At 32.8% G+C, this 12,037-nt stretch overlaps 1 long non-coding RNA gene across 9 annotated transcripts; it reads left to right on the top strand.

The window, feature by feature from the left end:
* Positions 1-6,438: 6,438 nt before the first annotated feature.
* On the top strand, positions 6,439-11,391 carry LOC145086418 (uncharacterized). 9 transcript variants are annotated; one of them, XR_013700449.1, is made up of 6 exons: positions 6,439-7,096; positions 7,577-7,716; positions 8,585-8,741; positions 8,995-9,863; positions 9,962-10,887; positions 10,965-11,391. It is a non-coding gene; the product is annotated as an uncharacterized LOC145086418 (long non-coding RNA). The 9 variants fall into 9 exon arrangements; XR_013700448.1 differs by having other exon boundaries at positions 9,948-10,887; XR_013700445.1 differs by having other exon boundaries at positions 6,440-7,096; positions 8,995-9,040; positions 9,479-10,887.
* The last annotated feature ends 646 nt before the right edge of the window (positions 11,392-12,037 follow it).

Below are 12,037 nucleotides of genomic sequence, written 5' to 3'. Positions count from 1 at the left end.
ATTGATCTTCGTGTTTATAGAGTGTTTTTGTATTCTAGAAGTCGAATTTTCCTTGATTTGATCCATAATTCGACTTTCTCTCTCTAGAATACTTGTTTGTATCACTTTCTCTTTCTAGAAAACCCATTCAAAATCACTTTCTCTCTCTAGAAAATTTCAAGTTCTTGTAATCATGGAGAAATGGATGATACGTAGTGAAGATGTTCAAAGTGAATGCTCATTTGAATATCTTCTTTATAGCTTAACTGTTGGATAGAAAAGTGAATATGATATTGTTGTAAATGGAGAAAAGAATGAAGTTGGAGAATTAATTAGTTGTCCAATTTTTCGAACCAAACATTCATTTGATTGTTTGGTTACAACATATCAAAAGAGACGAAGAAATACAAGAGATGGAGAAGTCATAAAAGGAATTTCTCATGCTGAATGCAAATATGGAAGCAATAAACTTGAATTTTATGTAGATTATCGTGAAGCTCGGGATGGTGTTCTTGATGATGATGATGTTCAAGAAAAAGGAGTTCAAGTTGATTCTCATGATGAAAAAGTTTTTTGCTCAATTGGAGTTTAAACTGATGATATTTTGTGTTCTTGTGATTCGTTTGAAGGAATGATTCCTTATCGGAAGCCGATGATCCAAGAAAATCACAAGAATCAAACTCCAAAAGATTTGATTCAAACTCAAAATGTTCATGTTGTTGAAAGTGGGTTTGTTCATGAAGTCAAGTCTTCAAGAAGCAAAAAGATGAGAAAGAAAAAGAAGAAGAAGATGAATCGGAAAAACAAGCGGGTTTACTCACAAAAATCGTCAAATGTTGTGAAGCCAAAATCCGTGAAACAAATTTGGGTTCCAAAGCAACATTCTCCAAAGGTTGCATTGAATTTTAAGTCAAAACTTAAATGTGTTGGTGGTTCTTTTGAAGATGTTCTTGGATCGTTGAAGAAGACGAAGAACACAAAGAACGAGTTGTACATCTCGCATGGTGAGTGGTACAATGTTCGATTTGGAGATTTTCTGATTCCAACAAAAGAACCAAGATCTTCCAAATTTGATTCGTTCGTTGAAAATGGATCTCGATTCGTCAAAAAGGTATCTCAAATTCTCAAATGGATTCCAAAACATCCATGATTTCGATTCGTGCTTTGTCTTTTTCATCTTTGATTAATTTGCCTCCTTGGATCTTATCCGTTTCAAACCCCTTTGTTGATCCAATAATTTTTTTAAAAAAAAAGATCAAGCCTAAAACCAAATTGTGATCTGTTTATTGTTCATCAATTTACATTAAAGCCCAAAATTCGAAGTCGATTAATGTTCGTGATCTGTTTGAGCCCAAATATACGATCTGTTACTGTTCACTTGATTGTGTTCATCATAAAATTAAGTCAACATTTCTATTACTGTTCGTGATTAATTCAGCCCAATCCATACAATCTGTTCTATTCTTGCTCATTACTCAATTCAACAGCCCAAGATCAAATCATGTGATTTTCACTCCACGCATATAAGGGTTGTACATCTGATATTCCAAGCAGATTCATCGTTTTTGTTATTGTTCTTGATCTTTTGTTTCATATCGGAAATTTCACTTTCTTCTCGATTGCGTTATTCTTCTTCTCAATTGTTGGAAAACGAGTTTATATAATTCGTTTTATGATGATATCGGTTTTAGAATCAGAAATCGGTAAATGATTCATTGATTTTGATAAAATTGATCAAGAAATTTGAAATTGTTGGGAAGAACAGTTGTTTCAACAAGTTTTGATCCGAAATTTGTTGATTGAATCATCGATTTCTTGTTTGTTGATCTTTGACTTTGCAAAGTCAAACTGAGAAAAAGTCAATGACGATGTTCAATTGATGAATCGTTGAATTGAAAGTTGAAATCACTTGATACAAGTTCAACAGAGGCTGTGAATGTCAAAATCGGGTTTAATTTTGGTTTAATTTTGGAATTGGTTGGGAGTGTGTTCTTGATGACGAACACTGTGAGGAACACAAGTTTGTTCTTGTTTTCATCTTGAACGAAATTTGAAAATAGAATGTTTTGAAGTTGAATTCGTTTTGTAAAAAGGAATGATTCAATGGATAAAGTTCGATGACTATACTCGTAATGTGATGTCGATTTGATGAATTGAAGTCAAACTTTTGTTCAAATACTGTATTTCTGTTCGCATAAGGGTCGATTTGGGATCGACTGGGTTTAATAGCAAGGTTCGTTATCCTGATAGAGAACTATTGGACTTGTTGATTGAGTGGTCGTTCAAAAGTCGACAGGCTAGATTTTGATGTTTGCATCGATGGTTTGGGAACGAAAAGAACTTGGAATTGGATTTGTTGGTTTGTAAATGGACTTGGAAGATATTGTGTGAGTTCGCAAGTTTGATTGTGAGAATTTTGGAATGAACTGGAAAGATTTTGGAGTTGTCGACGCTGATTTTGCGAAAATATAACAATCGAGTGTTCGCATCTATGGATTGAGTTCGTATGTGTGATAATTAATCTTGGATTCGCATTTGTGTGAATCAAAATCAGGTTCGCATTTATGTGAATGGTTCCATCGATTGTTGAATTTAGATTGAGAATTGGATACGATTAATGGAATCCGGAAGAAGGTCTCGACTGTGATCTCGCAAGAAGCTATTATTGATTTTTCAAGGTTTGAATGGAGTTCGCATTTGGAGTCAAAATGTGAAGTCATCTCATCCATGATTCGCATTCATGAAATTTTCTTATACATCGTTCGCATTCATGATTCACAAATGTGCGAAGAGTCAAAATGCGAAGTCAAAATGAAATTTTGTGCGGAGTCTTTTACTGCATATGGAGATTTGGGGAAGAACACAAAGAATTTCAGTTTGCGCCCCTTATATTTTCACAAAATGACAAAAGTAGCCCAACTTCGCAAGTTTGAAGAACATGCAGAAATTTTCAAAACGAGTACATGGAGTTTCACATTTTTGGCAACAAATACTCAACTTCGCATATGGGTAATAAAAGCTGAGAAATTGTTACATTTTCAGTTTTGGTCCTTACAGTTTGTGCGAATTTATGCTTTATGCCCGGTTTCGCAAATGGGCTAGAGTTTCACATATTTGACTGTTTTTGGCGCAACGGGTTCCTACAAGTTTCAGAAAGTAACAATTTCTACCCGAATTTTGAAAAATCTTGCAACTTTCACCCAAAAAGTCAAAATTTTTCATAAATTGAAAATTTTTGTGGCTTTTTCGTGATTGTTTTTCCATGCAAGATTTTTGGTGATTCATTTTTGGTACACATTTAGGGGGAGTATTGTGAAGTTTATTCCTCGGGCGCTTCTCATCCTTAGTGGGTTTTATAATCATCTTTCGATTATAAAAAGGGGGAGAATGATGGGTATTCGAAGCTTCTCGGGTTTGTCGAATATTCATTTGTGGATTTGAAGATTGGTGTTACTTCGAGGGTGAGTTTGGTCTTAATCGTGCTAGCTCGTTGGAGATTAAAGTCGGACATCCAATCCTAACTTTGAGGGGGAGAATGTTAGGGTGCAAAGTCATGCTTGGATGTAGTGTTTAGGCTTTCCTCTTTGTATGTGTAAATGGGTTGAGTCTTTCCTATAAATAGGAAGTGAGTGACTCCCATTATGTAAGAGTCCATTTTGGAGTGTTAGACTAGAGAGAGAAATTGTATACAAACCCATTTGTATAATCTTTCTAGATCTAATAAGAGCTTACAAAGATTTATTTACTCCTTGTGTTTTTGAATTTGTATGATGAATCACTAGATCTTTTTTCTAATTCCGCACATGCCATCATAATCAACACCACTACAGTATTACTAATTTACCTATTCAGTCCCTGCAAATTTAATCAGTCACTTTTGATCACTAAATTAATTCCAAATTAAATCTTTGATCAATACTAATTAAATAGTATGATTTCTCAATTAATATATTATTCATATAATATATTAATAAATCACAAATAACCTCTTTCTCAAATGTCCATCCAATCAAATCGCTCCAGTGAAGGCAACCCAAAAGGACCATGCCACTATCGGGTCAAGTACATACCGATTATAGTTATGGGCTTAGACACCTAATCCACACATCCGTCATTTACTCCATATTGGTTATTCCTTCTAAACATTAGCGGTTCAACTTGACCAACGATCCTATTGTAGTTTCCTTCTTCCGACTGTCCATCATTTAGTTCGGGTTGTTCAACATGCATGGTAGGTTCATCTCGATTCTGTTGAAGTAACCTCCTTGTTACCTCTATTTGACGATCCAACATCATCTGGATCATTTATTACACTCCTTCCATCGTGATTCGATCAGGTGCGGTTGCTACCACTGGTACCTGCTCAATCACTTGGGGTTGAGGCTGCTGATTCATGTTTTCATTCGCGTTTCCAACTCCGCTTCGGGTTCTTGCCATTATGATCTATACAACAAATCAGACATTCAGTGTGTAATAATGAGAATTAAGGTAGGAAAGTTTTTATTTACGATCGACGTGTGAATCGCCTTATTACTCCAAAAAGTTACATGCTAGTTCTAATACCGTAATTAAACGTTTAGAAATCTGAACACAAAAAATTTCTAGATCCAGTCAGCAATAGACCATGGATCCGATCAAATAATAAGTATCATAAAGCATCTAACACTATAACATAAATCATTTAGTATATAAAAGGAATTTAGGCAACTTTCCTAAAATCAACTAGTGCTTATGTCTATTTTGGCATACATCCTAAATATAGCAGACACTCATCTCACAATTATCGCTCAACATTCTAAATTTAAGTCTAGAAATTATCCTAAAATTTCTCGTTCGCTTAAACTAATGCTCTGATACCAACAATGACATCCCTAAATTTACAGTTATTTTAAAAATTTTATTTATGCTTATTTTAAAATCATAGTATCCTTTTTAAAGAACAATGTTGTAGAATTTTGTTCCCAGAAAACATGATAAAGGTTTTATCAAAGCATTTCCGAAGAAATGTATTTGTTTATATTAAAACATTGGGATGTAATCGTCAACACATAAAGATAAGCATAAATAGACCTTGCATACTTTTACACTAGTGATTTACATCTCCTTTAATTTCTCAGTGTAATGTAGCTTCGTATCGACACCTTTGATTCAAATAAATTGAGTGGGTAATGTAGCTTCGTATCGACACCTATGATGCAAATAAAGTTATTGTGTTTAATCATCAAGCAATAAACCCACTTACCCATCCCCATTATCTTCTTTATTCTTAAGTATCTTTCCTGAGAATAATATATTCCTCATTATTTATTCCTAAGGATTTTCCTAAGGAATAGGCACAAAGTCCATTATTGCTAGGGTTTATATAACAAGCACTAAGTCCATACTTGCCAGGGTTCATCAAAAAGGCCCTAAGTCCATAGCTGCCAAGGTTTATTGCCTTTAATGACAATATTCTTTTAGAGAGTCCACCCACAATACATGTCAATGGGTTTTTTTAGAGTACATCGGGTGAACATATCGTTCAAAACACCTATGAGTTGCGATCCTACTAGTGTTCCACTAGATTGTCTAGAATAGTCTGTGGTTGTCATCTATACTCTGCTAGATGACGAGGCCATCGCTTAGATCATCGCTTGACTCATCGCTTCTCACTATCTTTTACCACTCATATATCATTGTTCATCGTTCATCTCATCTTTCATCGCTCATCATTCATCTCATCTCTTTAATCTACTCATCTTTTACCCATCATAATTATATGTATAAAATACATATACAATTTAAAACAATTAAACCATGTATATTTGTGTTCATCCAACATAGATATCAGGAACACAAATAATATGCACAGATAGCACATAATTTATAAGGAATACTTTATATCTATGTGTAAGATGAAAGTGACTATGCACTCACTTGTTAAAGTAATGATTCAAAACTTGGACAGCGCTTCGCTTCTTAACAATATAATTTTCTTCAACGAAACCTAATATTATTACCACAATATTTTAGTATAATATTTACCATGACTAGCTATTAGTCTTAGCATTATTATTATTATTATTATTATTATTATTATTATTATTATTATTATTATTATAATTGTTGTTGTTGTTATTATTATTATTATTATTATTATTATTATTTTTGTTGTTGTTGTTGTTGTTGTTATTGTTATTATTATTATTATTGTTGTTGTTGTTGTTATTGTTATTAATATTGTTATTGTTTTTATTATTATTATTATTATTATTATTATTGTTGTTGTTGTTATTATTATTATTATTGTTGTTGTTATTATTATTATTAGTATTATTATTATCATTATCGTTATTATTATTATTATTATATATATATTAGGATTGTGAAAAATTTCAACTTTATGTTCCCTCAATTTCTTTTCCACTTTTTTATTTCTTTAAGGGATGTTTTGTAACATCTTTCCACTGCTTTCAACGTGGCTTACACTTGATGGTTTAATGGTAATTTCGGTTCTACGTGTCAATTGATCGATCATTCTCTTTCTTTGGTAGACTTCTTTCTTCTCCGTTTCTCCTTCTTTCTGCTCACTGGTTTCTTTCATCCCACCGCCCACCGCCTCTTCCAGGAGCTTTCTACATCGACTTTCTTCCTTTCCCAGACTCATTGCCAATGCTTTTATCGGTTCTCACTCTTTCTCTGTCTCTGGCTTTGTTACCGGTGCAGAAGAACCCGACGCACCATCATATGTGATTCAATTTGGGGTTTACGTATCATCGCAGTGGAGTGGTGGTGGTTGTGACACTACAAATCGATTCTCGACCTCAAAGCGAAGCTGAAGATTAGGGCTTTCAATCGCTAACGTCCCTGCGATGAGCGATACCTGCCTTCTCCAACTGGTGCTCCGATTCATTAACCCCACCTCCTCACCGTAGATTGTCGATGAGCCGGAAAGATCAACTGATGAGGTCGACGCCTACCAACCCGTACCGCTTCTGTGAACGCTTCCAACCATCATCGCAGGTGATTCCGCTTCCGGCTTTCCCTACTGATTACGCTTTCATCAAGTGGTACGGAATTTGTTTGCAAGGGTTTTTTCGCTACTGGTTTGCAAGGGTTTTTTCGCTTTCATCAGGTGGTACGTAATTCCGCTTCCGTCTTTCCCTACTGATTAGGGGTAGTAATCGATTCTTTGGATGGTAACTCTTATAATGTAGCGAAAAGCTGATTACTTCATCGATTAAATCATAATTTCTTTTCTATTTTGGGTTTTGGGGCACAACCAGATGAAATTGGTACATGTTTTTGTTAAACTTATAGCAAAAGCATCTTCCTGAACTTTGTACTTGGGATTTCTGCTGTTTCATCTCGGTCATTGAAATGATTACTTTGGTATTTCATTTGTTATGTCGGCTTTCAAATTACTTTATAGATTGCAATTGTTGTAGTTGGTGGAACAATAAAAAAACTAAAAGATCATAGTAGACTAAATGGTAATTCTGTTTTATGGGGTAAAAAAAGCTTTCATATCCCGTTCCTTACACTATCAACACATGAAACGATGTTCTTTTCATGTTTTGTGGAACAATTATGAATCAAATTTATGTGCACTCTGCAGCATGGAGTCGTTTGCGAAATAGACCACAGAGGAGGTATTTGAGGATTGAAGTCATTTCTACAAAAGATGACATTTGGGCTACATAACACAGAGAAGGAGGTTCCCGAAATGCTTCTTTATGCAGTCTAACTTTTTGCAAGGTATGTTGGTCATTTTTAGTTTGTTATTTCATTTTCCTTCATTTGTAGATTCCATCAGATGGGTTTTAAACTGATTCAAACCTTCAAATATTCTATTTAAATGGTAATGCAATTTGTTTACCTGAATAGCCTGCATTTTCTTTAAGTTCTCATTATAAAATGTTAGTTTTTTGCTTATTGTGTCTCATACTAAAGTTCGTTTAATAAGTGTTTATTTGGGTTTCAATAAGGAAAGAGTTCACTTTTATTAGCCAGTTAATTGGCCTTTTTTTTTACCCATTGTTGGTCTTTGGAAGTAACTTTATAAGGCTTGCTTTTGTTGGTTAGCTCCATCTCATGGTAATTTTACCTTCTTTTCTTTCCCATATTCCTTTATCTGTTACAAACTTTCTTTTTTATTTTCCCATGTTTCAAGTTTTAGTATATATTTCGTTTCTAGGAATAGGAATGACTGCAATTTCTAATCTTCTACATATTTCATTTTTCACCTTTCTATAGTATTATTAGATTGGCCGCCAAAGAGAAAAAAAAATACATTTTCGTTTCTACTATGATTGGAACCATTCCAATTACTTTACTAAATTACTTAGGCCCTGTGTATTTTTTTTTTCTGTTACAAACTTTCTTTTTTATTTTTTTACCAAAAACGACAACACTTTTTGATTTTTAATCAAAAAATAGCCCTGTATTATGTTTATTTTACTAAAACACAAATCTAAACTGATTGTAACCAACTAACCATTCCAATTAATTTACTAAATTACTTAGGTTGTATGTATCTTTTCAGTTTTCTCTATCGATTACTTATTGTGATTCTAATCATTCCGGTAAGTTACACATGGTCTGTAAATGTTTTTGCTATCTGCAGATGGTAATTCATTGCGCAACTCACGAACAGTATAGGTCCCTTTCACTATTTTACGATCATTATAGAGTACCAGCTGAATAGTGAAGGTTGTCTTTTGATATACCTTTGGTTGAACGATATCAGCATGTGAGATTCTTCGGAAAAATATTTGTTGCAGGTAAAAAGAAGTTTAAATTAAAAAGGAAATATGTAAAAAAAACATTTTTGGGTTTTCCAACATATTATTAAACAAAAAGTTAAAAAAAAAAAAAACAACATTTCTTTAAAAAGTGAAGCACTCCCTACCTCCTTACATGCCATGAAAGTTTTAATGTTTCACACATAGTTTTACCAAATTTCTCGACTATTTTTCGATTGTCTAAAATACCCTTGACAAAATAATGCAATCTTATTTTACATTTATTTTGCAGTTGTGTCCCTTATCGCATCCATAGGATTTCTGACATATGAAGGAAAGTAAGCCTGTCTACAACCTTTTGGCTGAAACTGTAATTTTGCATTAGGTTATTTGTCATGCTAAGGAAATTTCCTATTGAATCTAAAGCAAGACCCAAGAAACTTCTCGAGATCGGTGATTGTTGAGATGAATGTGGAATTACCTAACTAACCCTACCTTCAATCAACTAAGCATCTGATTTGTGCTAAATGTCGTAGGTTGGGTCCATGACATGAATATTCTTTACATGTTTTGTTATAAGATGCTTTGTGGTAACATTTAATATATTTTTTTACAGTATGCATATTCTTAATTGCCATTTTTGACTTGATACGCACACGTTCGACTATTAATTATATGTCTAAAACACTATTTAATACCAACAAAAGTGGAAACATCATTAAGCTCTTTACTTTATAGCTTCCTTATGTGTGTGAACTTCATTTGGTGAATTGCAGGATGTTTGGTCAGCTTTTGATTCACAAGCTACATTTGATGTGCTTGATCATCCGGTTCTGAACTTGATCTTCTACATGGTCAAAAATTTCATCCTTTGTAATAAATGAGCAATGTTTCGATGTATCAGTGTAAAAAATTTAGGTTATATTTCGAACACTTTTTCATGTTTCTTCAGGTAACTATATCAGTTTAAGTCGGTTTGTGCTGAGTTTATTTGTTATTTAGACCTTTTTGTCCCTATGAGTTATCCAACTTTTTCCCCATCTTGATTACAATATAACCCATATTTGGGTAATTGGATGTATACTCGCTGAAGTATCAACAGGAAGACCAGGTTCCCCTGATATCCGTATCATTTGTTCATGTACAAATGTTATCAGTGTGGTTCGTTTTTTTCTTTTTACATGTTGTAGTATATTCCAATAAAGCAATTTTAATGAATTTAGATTTGTTTTTTCATTATTTTAGGTATGTTCTTGCAGGCACTGTTATACCAACAATAAAGGGATATTTGTAGAAGTGGCTAAAGTACGTTACAATTTTTTTTTTGTATTATAGCATCTTACTTTGATGAATATTATTTTTTGTTTATATATAAAAATGAGAATGTGACGTGGATTTATTGCTCCAGCTCTATGCAGTTAGCCAAAGAGACTGAAAGGAGATTAATACTATGTGATTACAGTTTCTGTTTAAACCATTTGATTGAATTTGATAATTACTTCTCTTTTGGTCATCGTTAAATTATATGTATATATGAATGATTTATATTCATTAAAAATATTAACATTACAAAACATGATAACCAAGAATAAGGTGATAATAGGTTGTTGAGTGTGTTGGTGAGATAGAGGGGCTACGTGTGGCTAACATAAGAGAAAGCGAGAGAATTTTGTTTTGTTCTATATATTACACGTAAAAGTAAAAAAAAAATAAAAGTACCTTGCCATTTCCTGTATTTAGCCCATACCTTGGCTAAGTACAATAATACAGCAGGACTGGAGATATCTCAACCAACTTTAGATCCAAAATCATTAGATATACATCATAGGATGACATTACGGAAAAGATGACATATTCCACAGGTAAATGAATCAAAGGGTAATTTAGTTTGTTCATATAAAATATGAAGGGCATTTACGTCTATTACAAAGCAAGTCTCTGCCCCACCTTTTTTGTTGCAACAAAAAATTGCAGTTTTTGTCTCATTGACAAAAATTTGACTTAGGGGAAACACATTACATACAGTATCATATCACAAATTACAAGCAATTCATAGCTAAAGTGCATGTCTTAAAAATATAATTTGTCAATTGTTTTTTATTTGTTGTTTGGATTTATAGATTTGTTGAAGAAATGGCTCCAGTGTTCTCCAGAAATGCATGGCATTGTGGTTGGCATTTTACAGGTAAAAAATGTTGCATATTCTTTTTTTTAAATAAATAAATAAATTATTATTTAATACACAAATTAATGTACTTTCAGAATAACCTTGGTTATTTTGCATTAAGGAATATCCTTCTTTAAACCAAAAAAGACCAAATTGCCCTGTATCAATTTTACTGCACCAATCTGAGGTAAAACCAACCCACAATTTTACTGCATCAATCTCATCAATTTTACTGCACCAATGACGATGATGGATAGGCGTGTTGGGGTGACTACGTCTGCATCTCGCATAAGAATAGTATCTTCTGCACATCCTATACTAGAAAAGAAGTACAAGGGAATTACTTCAAAGTACAATGCATTAATAAGAAAACAGTTTTAACTCCAATGTTGTAAACAAGTGCCCTCTTATTGTGTCATAACATAATTTTTTTCTTTTTAACTTTTTTTTAATGTCTTTGTAGTATTGATATTTATTCAATAACTTATGAAATAAGACTTGATTACCATGCCATGAATACAACATTGAACTGTTAATATTTTTGGTCGCTTTGCTTGGTCATTTGAAAATTCCAAATCACTTATATGTATATTCCATATTTTGATTATAATAGAATATGTTTATCGGAGGTAAACATCCGTTAGAGCTCAATCGTGTGTTATGTATGGTCCCTACCCCCTGTTGATAAAATTTACTTGAAGATGTGGAAATATGGGAAGGTATTAATCTTATATGTTTTATTTTTTCGGTATGCTATATTTTTTACTTACTTTGCAACACAAAGAGGTGATTATATTATAGCATAATACAACATATTTGTGTATTTGTAAATGGGTGAAACATAGACAATAGCAACATACTTTACCCTAGCTACCAATTATAACAATGTACTATACTTCCACACAAAAGCGAGACCTTTTGACCCCTGCAACGCGGGGGTCATCTTTCTAGTTCTTATTATTATTATTATTATTATTATTATTATTATTATTATTAGTAGTATTATAATTATTATTATTTTTTTTTGTTATTATTATTATTATTATTGTTATTATTATTATTATTATATAAGCGTTTAAACAATATTTTCCAACCACTATATATAGACAGGCCAGACACTTATATAAGTCATAAAAAAAGCCCAAATAGTATTATATCCACGTACCAT

The sequence above is a fragment of the Lactuca serriola genome, chromosome 2, assembly GCF_051521515.1.
Source record: "Lactuca serriola cultivar US96UC23 chromosome 2, Lser_US96UC23_V15, whole genome shotgun sequence".
Taxonomy (NCBI): domain Eukaryota; kingdom Viridiplantae; phylum Streptophyta; class Magnoliopsida; order Asterales; family Asteraceae; genus Lactuca; species Lactuca serriola.
The sequence above is the reverse complement of the archived record's forward strand: the minus strand, read 5'-3'. Positions and strand labels throughout refer to the sequence as shown.